The 12,670-nt window shown below is 41.6% G+C and overlaps 1 protein-coding gene across 4 annotated transcripts in view; it reads right to left on the bottom strand.

Moving 5' to 3' along the window:
- The window catches only part of arhgef49 (Rho guanine nucleotide exchange factor 49), a 562,666-nt gene that overhangs the window by 484,936 nt on the left and 65,060 nt on the right, over nt 1-12,670 (bottom strand). For all 4 annotated transcript variants that reach the window (XM_073046112.1, XM_073046111.1, XM_073046110.1 and 1 more), the window contains one exon: nt 134-231. The gene's annotated coding sequence lies outside the window, so the exon portion shown is untranslated. The remainder of the gene's footprint in view (nt 1-133; nt 232-12,670) is intronic.

Below are 12,670 nucleotides of genomic sequence, written 5' to 3'. Positions count from 1 at the left end.
TATTTGGATTGTGCTGTAGTGAAACCTCGTGTACAGTGTCAGCCCTTCACCTCCCTCTGCCAAGCTACGCAGACAGCATCACTAAGACTCCCTTTACATGGCCATAGGCGATATTTATAGATCAACGTCCTACCTGAAATCAAAGAAGCTGCTCCAACAGGTGACAGGTGTTGTATTCCACATTCTCACTGCAGCATTGCCTCGAAACGCTGCAGTTGCTGTCGAGGTGACCTGAAGGGGAGCAGAAACCAAAGACTGTTGTTATTCTGCATCGTGTTTTTGAATGGGTTGTAAGCTGAGCTGGGGCACCGGAAGCAGAGGACAGACTGGAGGGCAAGGCTGAGGGTGTTGTTTCTGGCTCTGAGGTGCAGGGAAGGTAACAGCTTCGACATTGGACAAGAGAAGGTAATAGTTTCAGTAGTGGAACATGTCCCACACCTCGTTGAGAGGTACAGCACGAAAATGAGGTAATAGTTTCAGGAGCTATGACGTTGTGGCCATTACAGACACTTGGATGGTGCAGGGGCAGGAATGGTGACTTTGAGTGCCAGGCTTTAGATGTTTCAGAAAGGACAGGGAGGGAGGCAAAAGAGGTGGGGGCGTGGCACTGTTGATCAGAGATAGTGTCACGGCTGTAGAAAAGGAGGAAGTCATGGAGGGATTGTCTACAGAGTCTCTGTGGGTGGAAGTTAGAAACAGGACGGGGTCAATAACTCTACTGGGTGTTTTTTACAGACCACCCAATAGTAACAGGGACATTGAGGAGCAGATAGGGAAGACAGATTCTGGAAAGGTTTAATAATAACAGGGTTGCCGTGGTGGGAGATTTTAATTTCCCAAATATTGGTTTTTTTTGTAATTTTTTAAATCGTTCATCAAACAAACATTTCCATAAGATGTATTTCAGACATTGTACATATATATCATATAATCATATATATCACAAAATCTCCACAATGTATTTATCTGGGGTATACACTTATAGAAAAGAGTGGAAAGAAAAAAACAAGCAAAAGGAAAAAACTATGTACAAGTAGGGAGTGATCTTTTTTTACAACAGATTCATTGATTTGTGAGAATAAAATCAGGCCTATGAGGCATTATGTAGTTAAACCATTTTTCCCAGTATGAATCAAATTATTCCAGCTTATGATTAACAAATGCTGTTATCTTCTCCATTTTGTAAATGTCCATTGTAATTTCCATCCATGTGTTTAAAGTTGGGCTCTCCTGTGATAACCATTTCCTAGTAAGAGTCTTTTTACCAGCCACCAACAGTATATTCATTAAATATTTATCTCTTTTCAACCATTCTTGAGGTATATATCCAAAATATATATGGTCTTACTCTCCAAGGGTATTTCACATTTAAAGATGTCTTGTAGGGTATTGTGTATCCCCCTCCAATAGTTTTTGATAACAGGGCAGTCCCAAAAAATATGATAATGATTTGCATTTTGATTTCCACAATTTCTCCAGCAAACAGGGAGGTTACTATTATAATGGGATTTCTGAGAGGGTGTAATAAAATATCTTATCAAGTTTTTCCATCCAAACTCCCTCCTCTTCTGTGAACTGGTACACTTCCATTGATATCTCCATATTGTTGTCCATTCTTCCTCAGATATAATTATCCCTCCTTCCTTCTCCCATTTTGTTTTAATGTGTGAAGTTGAATGTGTTTTAAGATTTGACAACCCCTTATACATGCTTGAAATGATTCTACTACGATTATCTGAATTATATGCTTTTCTAAAGAGCTCTATCAAGCATGTATTTGCCTTGATTATATTTGTAAGCATCTTATTAACATATTGTCGCATCTGTAAATACCGATAAAAATCTTGTTTTTCTAATGTGTTTCTCTAAGCATTTCAAAACTGAACAGTGTTCCTTCTTTCATTATGTTGCAAAGAACTGTTATTCCTTTAGCTATCCAGTCCTTAAATCTAGCATCCAATTTATTTGGTGTAAAATCCGAGTCATATGCACACCATTTAAGAATTGCAATATCTCCCTCTAGATTATATTCTTTTATAGTGGTTTTCCATATTTTAAGAGTCAATTTCACCCATGGGTTATCAATACTATTTATGTACCTTTGCAGGTTGTTATCAGCCAAAATTGCTTGTATGGGGATGGGAAGTACCCGCTCCTCAATGTTTTTCCATTGAGTGTCATATGATGGGTTGCACCAACATATCACAGCTCTCAACTGTGCTGCAAAATAATAATCTCTAAGAGAAGGCAAGCCCCATCCCCCCTTTTCCTTTGCTAATTGCAAAGTTTTGAGATGAACTCTAGGCCTTTTACCCTGCCAAATATACCTTGATAGCATCTTGTTCCATTCATTGAATTGATTCTGATTAATCTTTATTGGTAGGGTCTGAAAGAGATATAACAGTCTGGGCAGTATATTCATTTTAATAGACTCAATCCTTGAACTGAGACTGAAAAAAGGTATCAGGCTCCATCTTGCCACATCTTCCTTAATTTTTTTTATATAGAGGCTGATAATTACATTCTGATAATTTTGCCAAATCTTCTGGCATAATGATGCCCAAATATTTGAAAGACTCTGCGTGCCATGCACGGGGGTATCGACTTTCAATATTGATTGGCATTTTCCCAGAGTGAGGGGTTTAGATGGGGTGGAGCTTGCTAGGTGTGTTCAGGAAGGTTTCTTGACACAATATTTAGATAAGCCTACAAGAGGGGAGGCTGTACTTGGAGCATTTTGGAGATAGCGATCACAATTCTTTCTCCTTTACCATAGCATTGGAGAGGGATAGGAATAGACAAATTAAGAAAACATTTAATTAGAGTAAGGGGAAATATGAGGCTATCAGGAAGGAACTTGGAAGCATAAATTGGGGACAGATATTCTCAGGGAAATATGGCAAATGTTCAGGGGATATTTGCATGGAGTTCTGCATAGGTATGTTCCAATGAGACAGGAAAAGGATGGTAGGGTACAGGAACCATGGTGTGCAAAGGCTGTTGTAAATCTAGTCAAGAAGAAAAGAAGAGCTTATGAAAGGTTCAAAAAACTAGGTAATGATAGAGATCTAGAAGATTATTAGGCCAGCAGGAAGGAGCTTAAGAATGAAATTAGGAGAGCCAGAAGGGGCCATGAGAAGGACTTGGCAGACAGGATTAAGGAAAACCACAAGGCATACTACAAGTATATGAAGAGCAAGAGGATAAGATGTGAGAGAATAGGACCAATCAAATGTGATAGTGGAAAAGTGTGTACGGAACCGGAGGAGACAGCAGAGGTTCTTAATGAATACTTTGCTTCAGTATTCACTACGAAAAAGGATCTTGGCAACTGTAGGGATGACTTACAATGGACTGAAAAGCTTGAGCATGTAGATACTAAGAAAGAGGATGTGCTGGAGCTTCTGGAAAACATCAAGTTGGATAAGTTACTAGGACTGAACGAGATGTACCCCAGCTACTGCAGGAGGTGAAGGAGGAGATTGCTGAGCCTCTGGTGATGATCTTTGCATCATCAATAGGGACGGGAAAGGTTTCGGAGGATTGAAGGGTTGCGGATGTTGTTCCCTTATTCAAGAAAGGGAGTAGAGATAGCCTAGGAAATTATAGACAAATGAGTCTTACTTCAGTGGTTGGTAAGTTGATGGAAAAGATCCTGAGAGGCAGGATTTATGAACATTTGGAGAGGCATAATATGATTAGGAATATTCAGCATGGCTTTGTCAAAGGCAGGTCATCCAAGGGAACAATGCTTTGTGGATCCAGAACTGGCTTGTCCACAGAAGGCAAAGTCACTCAAAGTTGCTGCACAGATTGACTCTGTAGTTAAGAAGGCATATGGTGCATTGGCCTTCATCAATCGTGTGATTGAGTTTAAGTTTTGTTCCTGTTCGGTTGAAAGGAAAGGTTAAAGGTTTGAAAGCGCCATGGTTTTCAAGGGATATTAGAAACTTGGTTCGAAAAAAGAGGGATGTCTACAATAGATATAGGCAGCATGGAGTAAAGGAATTGCTCGAGGAATATAAAGAATGTAAAAGGAAACTTAAGAAAGAGATTAGAAAAGCTAAAAGAAGTTACGAGTTTGGTTTGGCAAATAAGGTGGAAGTAAATCCGAAAGGCTTCTACAGTTATATTAAAAGCAAGAGGATAGTGAGGGATAAAATTGGTCCCTTAGAGAATCAGGGTGGTCAGCTACGTGTGGAGCCGAGGGAGATGGGAGAGATTTTGAACGATTTCTTCTCTTCGGTATTCACTAAGGAGAAGGATATTGAATGGTGTAAGGTGTGGGATACAAGTAAGGAAGTTATGGAACCTATGACAATTAAAGAGGTGGAAGTACTGGCGCTTTTAAGAAATTTAAGAGTGGATAAATCTCCGGGTCCTGACCAGATATTCCCCAGGACCTTGAGGGAAGTTTGTGTAGAGATAGCAGGAGCTCTGACGGAGATCTTTCAGATGTCATTAGAAACGGGGATTGTGCCGGAGGATTGGTGTATTGCTCATGTGGTTCCATTGTTTAAAAAGGGTTCTAGAAGTAAGCCTGGCAATTATAGACCTGTCAGTTTGACATCAGTGGTGGGTAAATTAATGGAAAGTATTCTTAGAGATAGTATTTATAATTATCTGGATAGACAGGATCTGATTAGGAGTAGCCAGCATGGATTTGTGCGTGGAATGTCATGTTTGACAAACCTTATTGAATTTTTTGAAGTAGTTACGAGGAATGTTGACGAGGGTAAGGCAGTGGATGTAGTCTATATGGACTTCAGCAAGGCCTTTGACAAAGTTTCACATGGAAGGTTAGTTAAGAAGGTTCAGTCGTTAGGTATTAATGCTGGAGTAATAAAATGGATTCAACAGTGGCTAGATGGGAGATGCCAGAGAGTAGTGGTGGATAATTGTTTATCGGGATGGAGGCCGGTGACTAGCGGGGTGCCTCAGGGATCTGTTTTGGGCCCAATGTTGTTTGTAATATACATAAATGATCTGGATGATGGGGTGGTAAATTGGATTAGTAAGTATGCCGATGATACTAAGGTAGGAGGTGTTGTGGATAATGAGGTGGGTTTTCAAAGCTTGCAGGGAGATTTATGCTGGTTAGAAGAATGGGCTGAACGTTGGCAGATGGAGTTTAATGCTGAGAAGTGTGAGGTTCTACATTTTGGCAGGAATAATCCAAATAGAACATACAGGGTAAATGGTAGGGCATTGAGGAATGCAGTGGAACAGAGAGATCTAGGAATAACAGTGCATAGTTCCCTGAAGGTGGAGTCTCATGTAGATAGGGTGGTGAAGAAGGCTTTTGGAACGCTGGCCTTTATAAATCAGAGCATTGAGTACAGAAGTTGGGATGTAATGTTAAAATTGTACAAGGCATTGGTAAGGCCAAATTTGGAATATTGTGTACAGTTCTGGTCACCGAATTATAGGAAAGATATCAATAAATTAGAGAGAGTGCAGAGACGATTTACTAGGATGTTACCTGGGTTTCAGCACTTAAGTTACAGAGAAAGGTTGAACAAGTTAGGTCTCTATTCATTGGAGCGTAGAAGGTTGAGGGGGGATTTGATCGAGGTATTTAAAATTTTGAGAGGGATAGATAGAGTTGATGTGAATAGGCTGTTTCCATTGAGAGTAGGGGAGATTCAAACGAGAGGACATGATTTGAGAGTTAGGGGGCAAAAGTTTAAGGGAAACACGAGGGGGTATTTCTTTACTCAGAGAGTGATAGCTGTTTGGAATGAGCTTCCCGTAGAAGTAGTAGAGGCCAGTTCAGTTGTGTCATTTAAGGTAAAATTGGATAGGTATATGGACAGGAAAGGAGTGGAGTGGGGCTGAGTGCGGGTAGGTGGGACTAGGTGAGATTAAGAGTTCGGCACGGACTAGGAGGGCCGGAATGGCCTGTTTCCGTGCTGTGATTGTTATATGGTTATATGGTTATATGGTTATGGTAATGTTACAACTATATAGGACCCTGGTCAGACCCCACTAGGAGTATTGTGCTCAGTTCTGGTCACCTCACTACAGGAAGGACGTGGAAATCATAGAAAGGGTGCAGAGGAGATTTACAAGGATGTTGCCTAGATGGGGGGCATGCCTTATGAGAATAGGTTGAGTGAACTCAGCCTTTTCTCCTTGGAACAACGGAGGATGAGAGGTGAGCAGCTAGAGGTGTACAAGATAATGAGAGGCATTGATTGTGTAGATAGTCAGAGGCTTTTTCCCAGGGCTGAAATGGCTGGCATGAGAAGGCACAATTTTAAGGTGCTTGGAAGTAGGTACAGAGGAAATGTCAGGGGTGCTTTTATGCAGAGAGTGGTGAGTGTATGGAATGGGCTGCCAGCAACGGTGGTGGAGGCGGATACAATAGGGTCTTTTAAGAGATTCCTGGATAGGTACATGGATCTTAGAAAAATAAAGGGCTGTGGGTAACCTAAGGTAATTTCTAAGGCAAGGACATGTTTGGCACAACATTGTGGGCCGAAGCACCTGTAGGTTTTCTATGTTTCTATGAGTGGAACACGTCCACCCCTTGTCCAGCAGTAAAGCATGAAAACGGGCACTGGCCACTGAGTCTGCGCCTAAGACAATTCCAAGCAAGACTGGAGGCGACACCGGATGTACAACAACTCTGGCAGGGTTTGCAGGACATTACTTCCTACAAAGTGAAACCCAACATCATGAATGGCAGCGATACGTCACTCCCAGATGAGCTCAATGCTTTTTATGCTCGCTTTGAAAGGGAGAATAAAACTCCAGCTGTGAGGATCCCTGCAGCATCTGAAGACCCTGTGATCTCTGTCTCGGAAACTGATGTCAAGCTGTCTTTTAGGACAGGTGACCTGTCTTTCAGGACACTTTGCAAGGTGGCAGGGCCCAGTGGAGTACCTGGTAAGGCTCTGAAAATTCGTGCCAACCAACAGGCGGGAGTGTTCAAAGACATTTCCAGCCTCTCACTGCTACAGTCGGAAGTTTCCACCTGCTTCAAAAAGACAACAATTATACCAGTGTCGAAGAAGAGCAGTGTGATCGCCTTAATGACTATCACCCAGTAGCACTCATATCTATGGTGAGGAAATGCTTTGAGAGAATTAGTCATGGCTAGGATTAACTCCTGCCTCAGCAAGGACCTGGACCCAATGCAATTTCCTATCGCCACAGTAGGTCAATGGCAGATGCAATCTCAATGGCTCTTCACACAGCCTTAGACCATCTAGACAACACAAACACCTACATCAGGATGCTGTTCATTGACTATAGCTCAGCATTTAATACCCTCATTCCCACAGTCCAGATTGAGAAGTTACAGAACCTGGGCCTCCGTACCTCCCCCTGCAATTGGATCCTCGATTTCCCAACCAGGAGACCACAATCTGTGCGGATTGGTGATAACATCTTCACCTCATTGACAATCAACACTGGTGCACCTCAGGGGTGTGTGCTTAGAGCACTGCTTACTCTCTCTATACCCATACTGTGTGGCTAGGTATAGCTCAAATGCCATTTATAAATTTGCTGATGATACAGCTGTTGGCAGAATCTCAGAAGGAGAAGAGAGGGCTTACTGGAGTGAACTAATTGAGTGGTGTCTCAGCAACAACTCTGCACTCTACATCAGTAAGAGCAAAGAACTGACTGTGGACTTCAGAAAGGTTAATGCAAGGGAACGCAAACACATCCTCGGAGGGATCGGAAGAGGAGGGAGTGAGCAATTTCAAGTTCCTAGGTGTCAATATCTCTGAGGACCTAATCTGGTCCCAACATATTGATGCAGCTATAAAGAAAGCAAGACGTTGGCTATATTTCATCAGGAATTTGAGGAGTTTTGGAATTTCACCTAAAACATTTGAAAATTTCTACAGACGTACTGTGAAGAATATTCTGATATGGGGGAGGGGGGTGTGACTGCAGAGGATCTCAGTTGTAAAATTAGTCAGCTCCATCAGAGGTACTAGCTTCCGCAGTATCTGAAAAGGCCGTGCCTCAGAAAGGAGGCATCCATCATTAAGGACCCCCACCACCCAGGAATGCCCTCTTCTCATTTTACCGTCAGGTAGGAGGTACAGAAGCCTGAAGGCACACACTCAGTGGTTCAGGAACAGCTTCTCTCCCTCTGCCATCTGATTTCTGAATGGACATTGAATCCATGAACACCTCACTACTTTTTTATTTCCTATTTTTCACACTACTTATTTAACTGTTTTATAGTTACTGTAATTCATGTTTTTTCTGTATTATCATGTATTGTATTGTACAACTGCTGCAAGGTTAACAAATTTTGCAAGATATGCCAGTGATATTAAACCTGATTCTGAAAACGCTGGAGGAACACAGCAGGTCCAGTATCATCTCTGGAGAGGAATAAAGAGTCTTGACCCAGACCTTTCACTGTCCATTTCCCTGCATTGAAGCTGCTTGACCTGTTGAGTTTTATGTGCTCTATGACCATGTGGGCTCCCTCTGTTTCTCTGGTTTCCCCACATTCCAAACTGGTTTGGGTTGGTAGGGGTTAATCGACTGAGTGGTATAACCTAGGGGAGGACTCAGTTGTTACATGGGGAGGTTATAGAAAGTGATTAATGCATGATTAGTGCTTCAAGTCAAGTCACGTCACTTTTTATTGTTATTTTGACCATAACTGCTGGTACAGTACACAGTAAAAAAGAGACAATGTTTTTCAGGACCATGGTGCTTAATGATCTCATTGCTCATGTCCATACATGTGTGATTCTATGAAACAACATCTTCCTTTAATTTGTAATTCCTGTAGAGGGAGATAAGCCTTCTCCGATACCTCAAAATCCACAGTAACAATGCAAATTAGGAGCAGGCCACTTGAGTCTGCTCTGCCATTTAATCAGACATGTCTGTTCTGATTGTAACCTCAGCTCTGAATTTCTCTCCACCCTATGTTGCTTTCTACCCTACCGCTTAGCTAGTATCTATTTACTGTACACCTCCCTTAAAACGTTCAAAGGAACTACAATAGTTGCACATCACTCTGAGGAAAAAATTCCAAAGATGTGACCCTCAAGGAAAAAAAGTTGCTTTATCCCTATCCTAAATGGATGACACGTACTTTTAGACCATAATCCCTCATCCCTCTACATGCACACCTCAGCTAACATGAGCTTTGCACTGCGCATCGAGTTCGGATGCAAAAGGAGGGAGTTCTCAGCCCCTGCAGACTCTGAAGTGGAAAAGTAGAGTTAAGCTGTCCTTAAATATGCAGGAAGAGACACTGACACTCAGAAGCTGGTCAGCTCTAATACTGAAGTCAAGGCTTATTGGAGAGGGTGCAAGGATGCGGCAGCACAGAACCAGGGATAATAGTTAAAAGATAAAAGTTCAAAGCAAGTTTCTTATCAAAGTATGTATATGTCACCGTAGTCTGCCCTGAGATTCATTTTCTTGCAGGATTTACAGTACAGTAAAGAAATACAACAGAATTAATGAAAAACTATTTACAAAGACTGACAGACAACCAATGTGCAAAAGAAGACAAACTGTGCAAATACAAAAAAAAATCATAATTTTAAATAAATAATAGTTAACATGAGTTATAGACTCCTTGAAAGTGAGTCCATAGTTTGTGGAATCAGTTCAGTGTTGAAGTGAGTGAGGTTATCCACACTGGTTCAGGAGCCTGATGGCTGAAGGGTAATAACTGTTCTTGAACCTGGTGGTGTGGGACCTGAGACTTATATCTCCTTCCTGATGGCAACAATGGCCTGGATGGTCTATCTATCTATCTATGTACTTATATTCAGAGACAGCACAGTACCAGGCTCTTCTGGCCTAATGAGCCCGCACTGCCCAATTACATCCATGTGATCAATTAACCTACCAAACCATACTTGTTTGGAATGTGGAAGGATACCTAAGCAGTCATTGGGAGAACCTACAAACTCCTTTCAGAGAGCAGTGGAATTCAGCTGGGGTTGCTGGCACTCTTACAGTGTTACATTAACCAGTACACCACCATGATGTTTTGATTTTCCCATCTTTTATGCGTTCAGTATTTTGTTGCTGACAGAAGCTGCTTGTGTGTTTTCTACTGCATATTTACTGCAGTAAATCAATCACCATCATCTTGCTCAGAGTCTCCGCACTTAGGGCTGATTTGCATCAGCACTGAGCGTCCCAGGGCTGATCAGTCACCTCTACAACCATGATCTTTTTTCCACGAGCAGTGCGAACAGGAATAGAACCGGATAGTCACAGTCATAGAGCATCAGAGTGTAAAACCAGGACCACCAGCCTATCTAGTCTGTGCCAGTCTGTTCTTCTGTCTCGATAAGAGTTAAATGTGATTCCTCCTTGGTAATGCTAAAATTTGTAGCACTGAACGGAAGTTTGTAAGACAAAATGGTGTGTTGAGTATTTAATATTCCAGTAATATTATAAACGTATTGTTTGATTAAGTATTCTTCGTTTGTTTAAACAATTCATTATGGTTTAGATGTGAAAATGTGAATTGCATATGTCTTGACACTACCACATGATGTGCACGTGCCTCACTTAAAATAAAGAATGAAGTTAGATTCTCATTTCAGACTCCCTTGTTTTTCTTCTGATTAGTTTTACACTTTGGAGTTACGAAACATAACGTGGTGTTTGTCTGGGAAGTGAGAATGTAGAAACGAACCAGTCCTCAGCCATAGAACCATAGAACTTTACAGCACAGAAACAGGCCTTTTGGTCCTTCTTGGCTGTGCCAAACCATTTTTCTGCCTAGTCCCACTGACCTGCACCTGGGCCATATCCCTCCAAACCCCTCTCATCCATATACCTGTCCAAGTTTTTCTTAAATGTCAAAAGTAAGCCTGCATTCACCACTTCATCTGGCAGCTCATTCCACACTCCCAACACTCTCTGCGTGAAGAAGCCCCCCCCCAATGTTCACTTTAAACTTTTCCCCCTTCACCCTCAACCCATGACCTCTGGTTTTTTTCCTCCCCTGGCCTCAGTGGAAAAGGCCTGCTTGCATTCACTCTATCTATACCCATCATAATTTTATACACCTCTATCAAATCACCCCTCATTCTCCTACACTCCAGGGAATAAAGTCCTAACCTATCCAACCTTTCTCTGTAACTCAGTTTCTCAAGTCCCGGCAACATCCTTGTAAACCTTCTCTGCACTCTTTCAACCTTATTAATATCCTTCCTGTAATTAGGTGACCAAAACTGCACACAATAATCCAAATTTAGTCTCACCAATGTCCAATTCGGTCACTAATACAACCTCACCATTACATTCCAACTCTTATACTCAATACTTTGATTTATAAAGGCCAATGTACCAAAAGCTCTCTTTATGACCCTATCTACCTGTGACACCACTTTTAGGGAATTATGTATCTGTATTCCCAGATCCCTCTGTTCTACTGCACTCCACAGTGTCCTACCATCTACCTTGTATGTTCTACCTTAGTTTGACCTTCCGAAGTGCAATACCTCACACTTGTCCACATTAAACTCCATCTGCCATTTTTCAGCCCATTCCTCCAACTTGTCCAAATCCCTCTGCAAGCTTTGAAAATCTTCCTCACTGTCCACTACACCTCCAATCTTTGTAATCATCAGCAAATTTGCTGATCCAATTTGCCACATTATCATCCAGATCATTGATATAGATGACAAATAACAATGGACCCAGCACTGATCCCTGTGGCACACCACTAGTCACAGGCCTCCACTCAGAGTAGCAAACCTCCACTACCACTCTCTGGCTTCTTCCATTAAGCCAATGTCTAATCCAATTTACTACCTCTCCGTGTATACCTAGCGACTGAATCGTCCTAACCTCCCATGCGGGACCTTGTGAAAGGCCTTACTGAAGTCCATGTAGACAACATCTGCTGCCTTCCCTTCATCCACTTTCCTGGTAACTTCCTCGAAAAACTCTAATAGATTGGTTAAACATGACCTACCACGCACAAAGCCATGCTGACTTTTTCTAATAAGTCCCTATCTATCCAAATACTTGTAGATCCTAACTCTTAGTATTCCTTCCAATAATTTACCTACTACCGATCTCAAACTTACTGGCTATAATTTCCTATAATTATAATTTAGGAAATTATAATTTCCTGGCTTACTTTTTGAGCCTTTTTTGAACAATGGAACTACATGAGCTATCCTCCAATCCTCCGGCACCTGACCCGTGGATATCAACATTTTAAATATTTCTGCCAGGGCCCCTGCAATTTCATGTTTTGAGAACTTAGTGTGAGTACCAGTCGGAGTAGATAATGGTGAAAACAGCGCTGTCTGGGAAAGTACTAGGGTAAAGGGTCATGACAGGTATAACAACATCTCTGTGCAAGTGAAAATCTTCTCTTAGGCTGGGCCGAAATTAGTGCTAAGAGTTGGAGGTAGAGATAGAGAGACAGAGATACAGACAGACAGACACACACACACACACACACACACACACACACACACACACACACACACACACACACACACACACACACACACACACACACACACACACTCTGGTAGTATATTGTATGATATGGTTAGTGATTAGTATTATTTTGTCACTTTTTATATTTTATTAACCATTTTTCTTTCTAGTTTTTATTCTTTGTGTAACTCTAATACTTTTTAACCTTAACCTCCTTTGTTTGTGCATACCTCTTGCTGCTGAATCAGAAAAAAAG

Source organism: Hemitrygon akajei, chromosome 5 (assembly GCF_048418815.1).
Source record: "Hemitrygon akajei chromosome 5, sHemAka1.3, whole genome shotgun sequence".
NCBI lineage: Eukaryota > Metazoa > Chordata > Chondrichthyes > Myliobatiformes > Dasyatidae > Hemitrygon > Hemitrygon akajei.
This window is presented reverse-complemented; position numbering and strand designations above follow the sequence as displayed.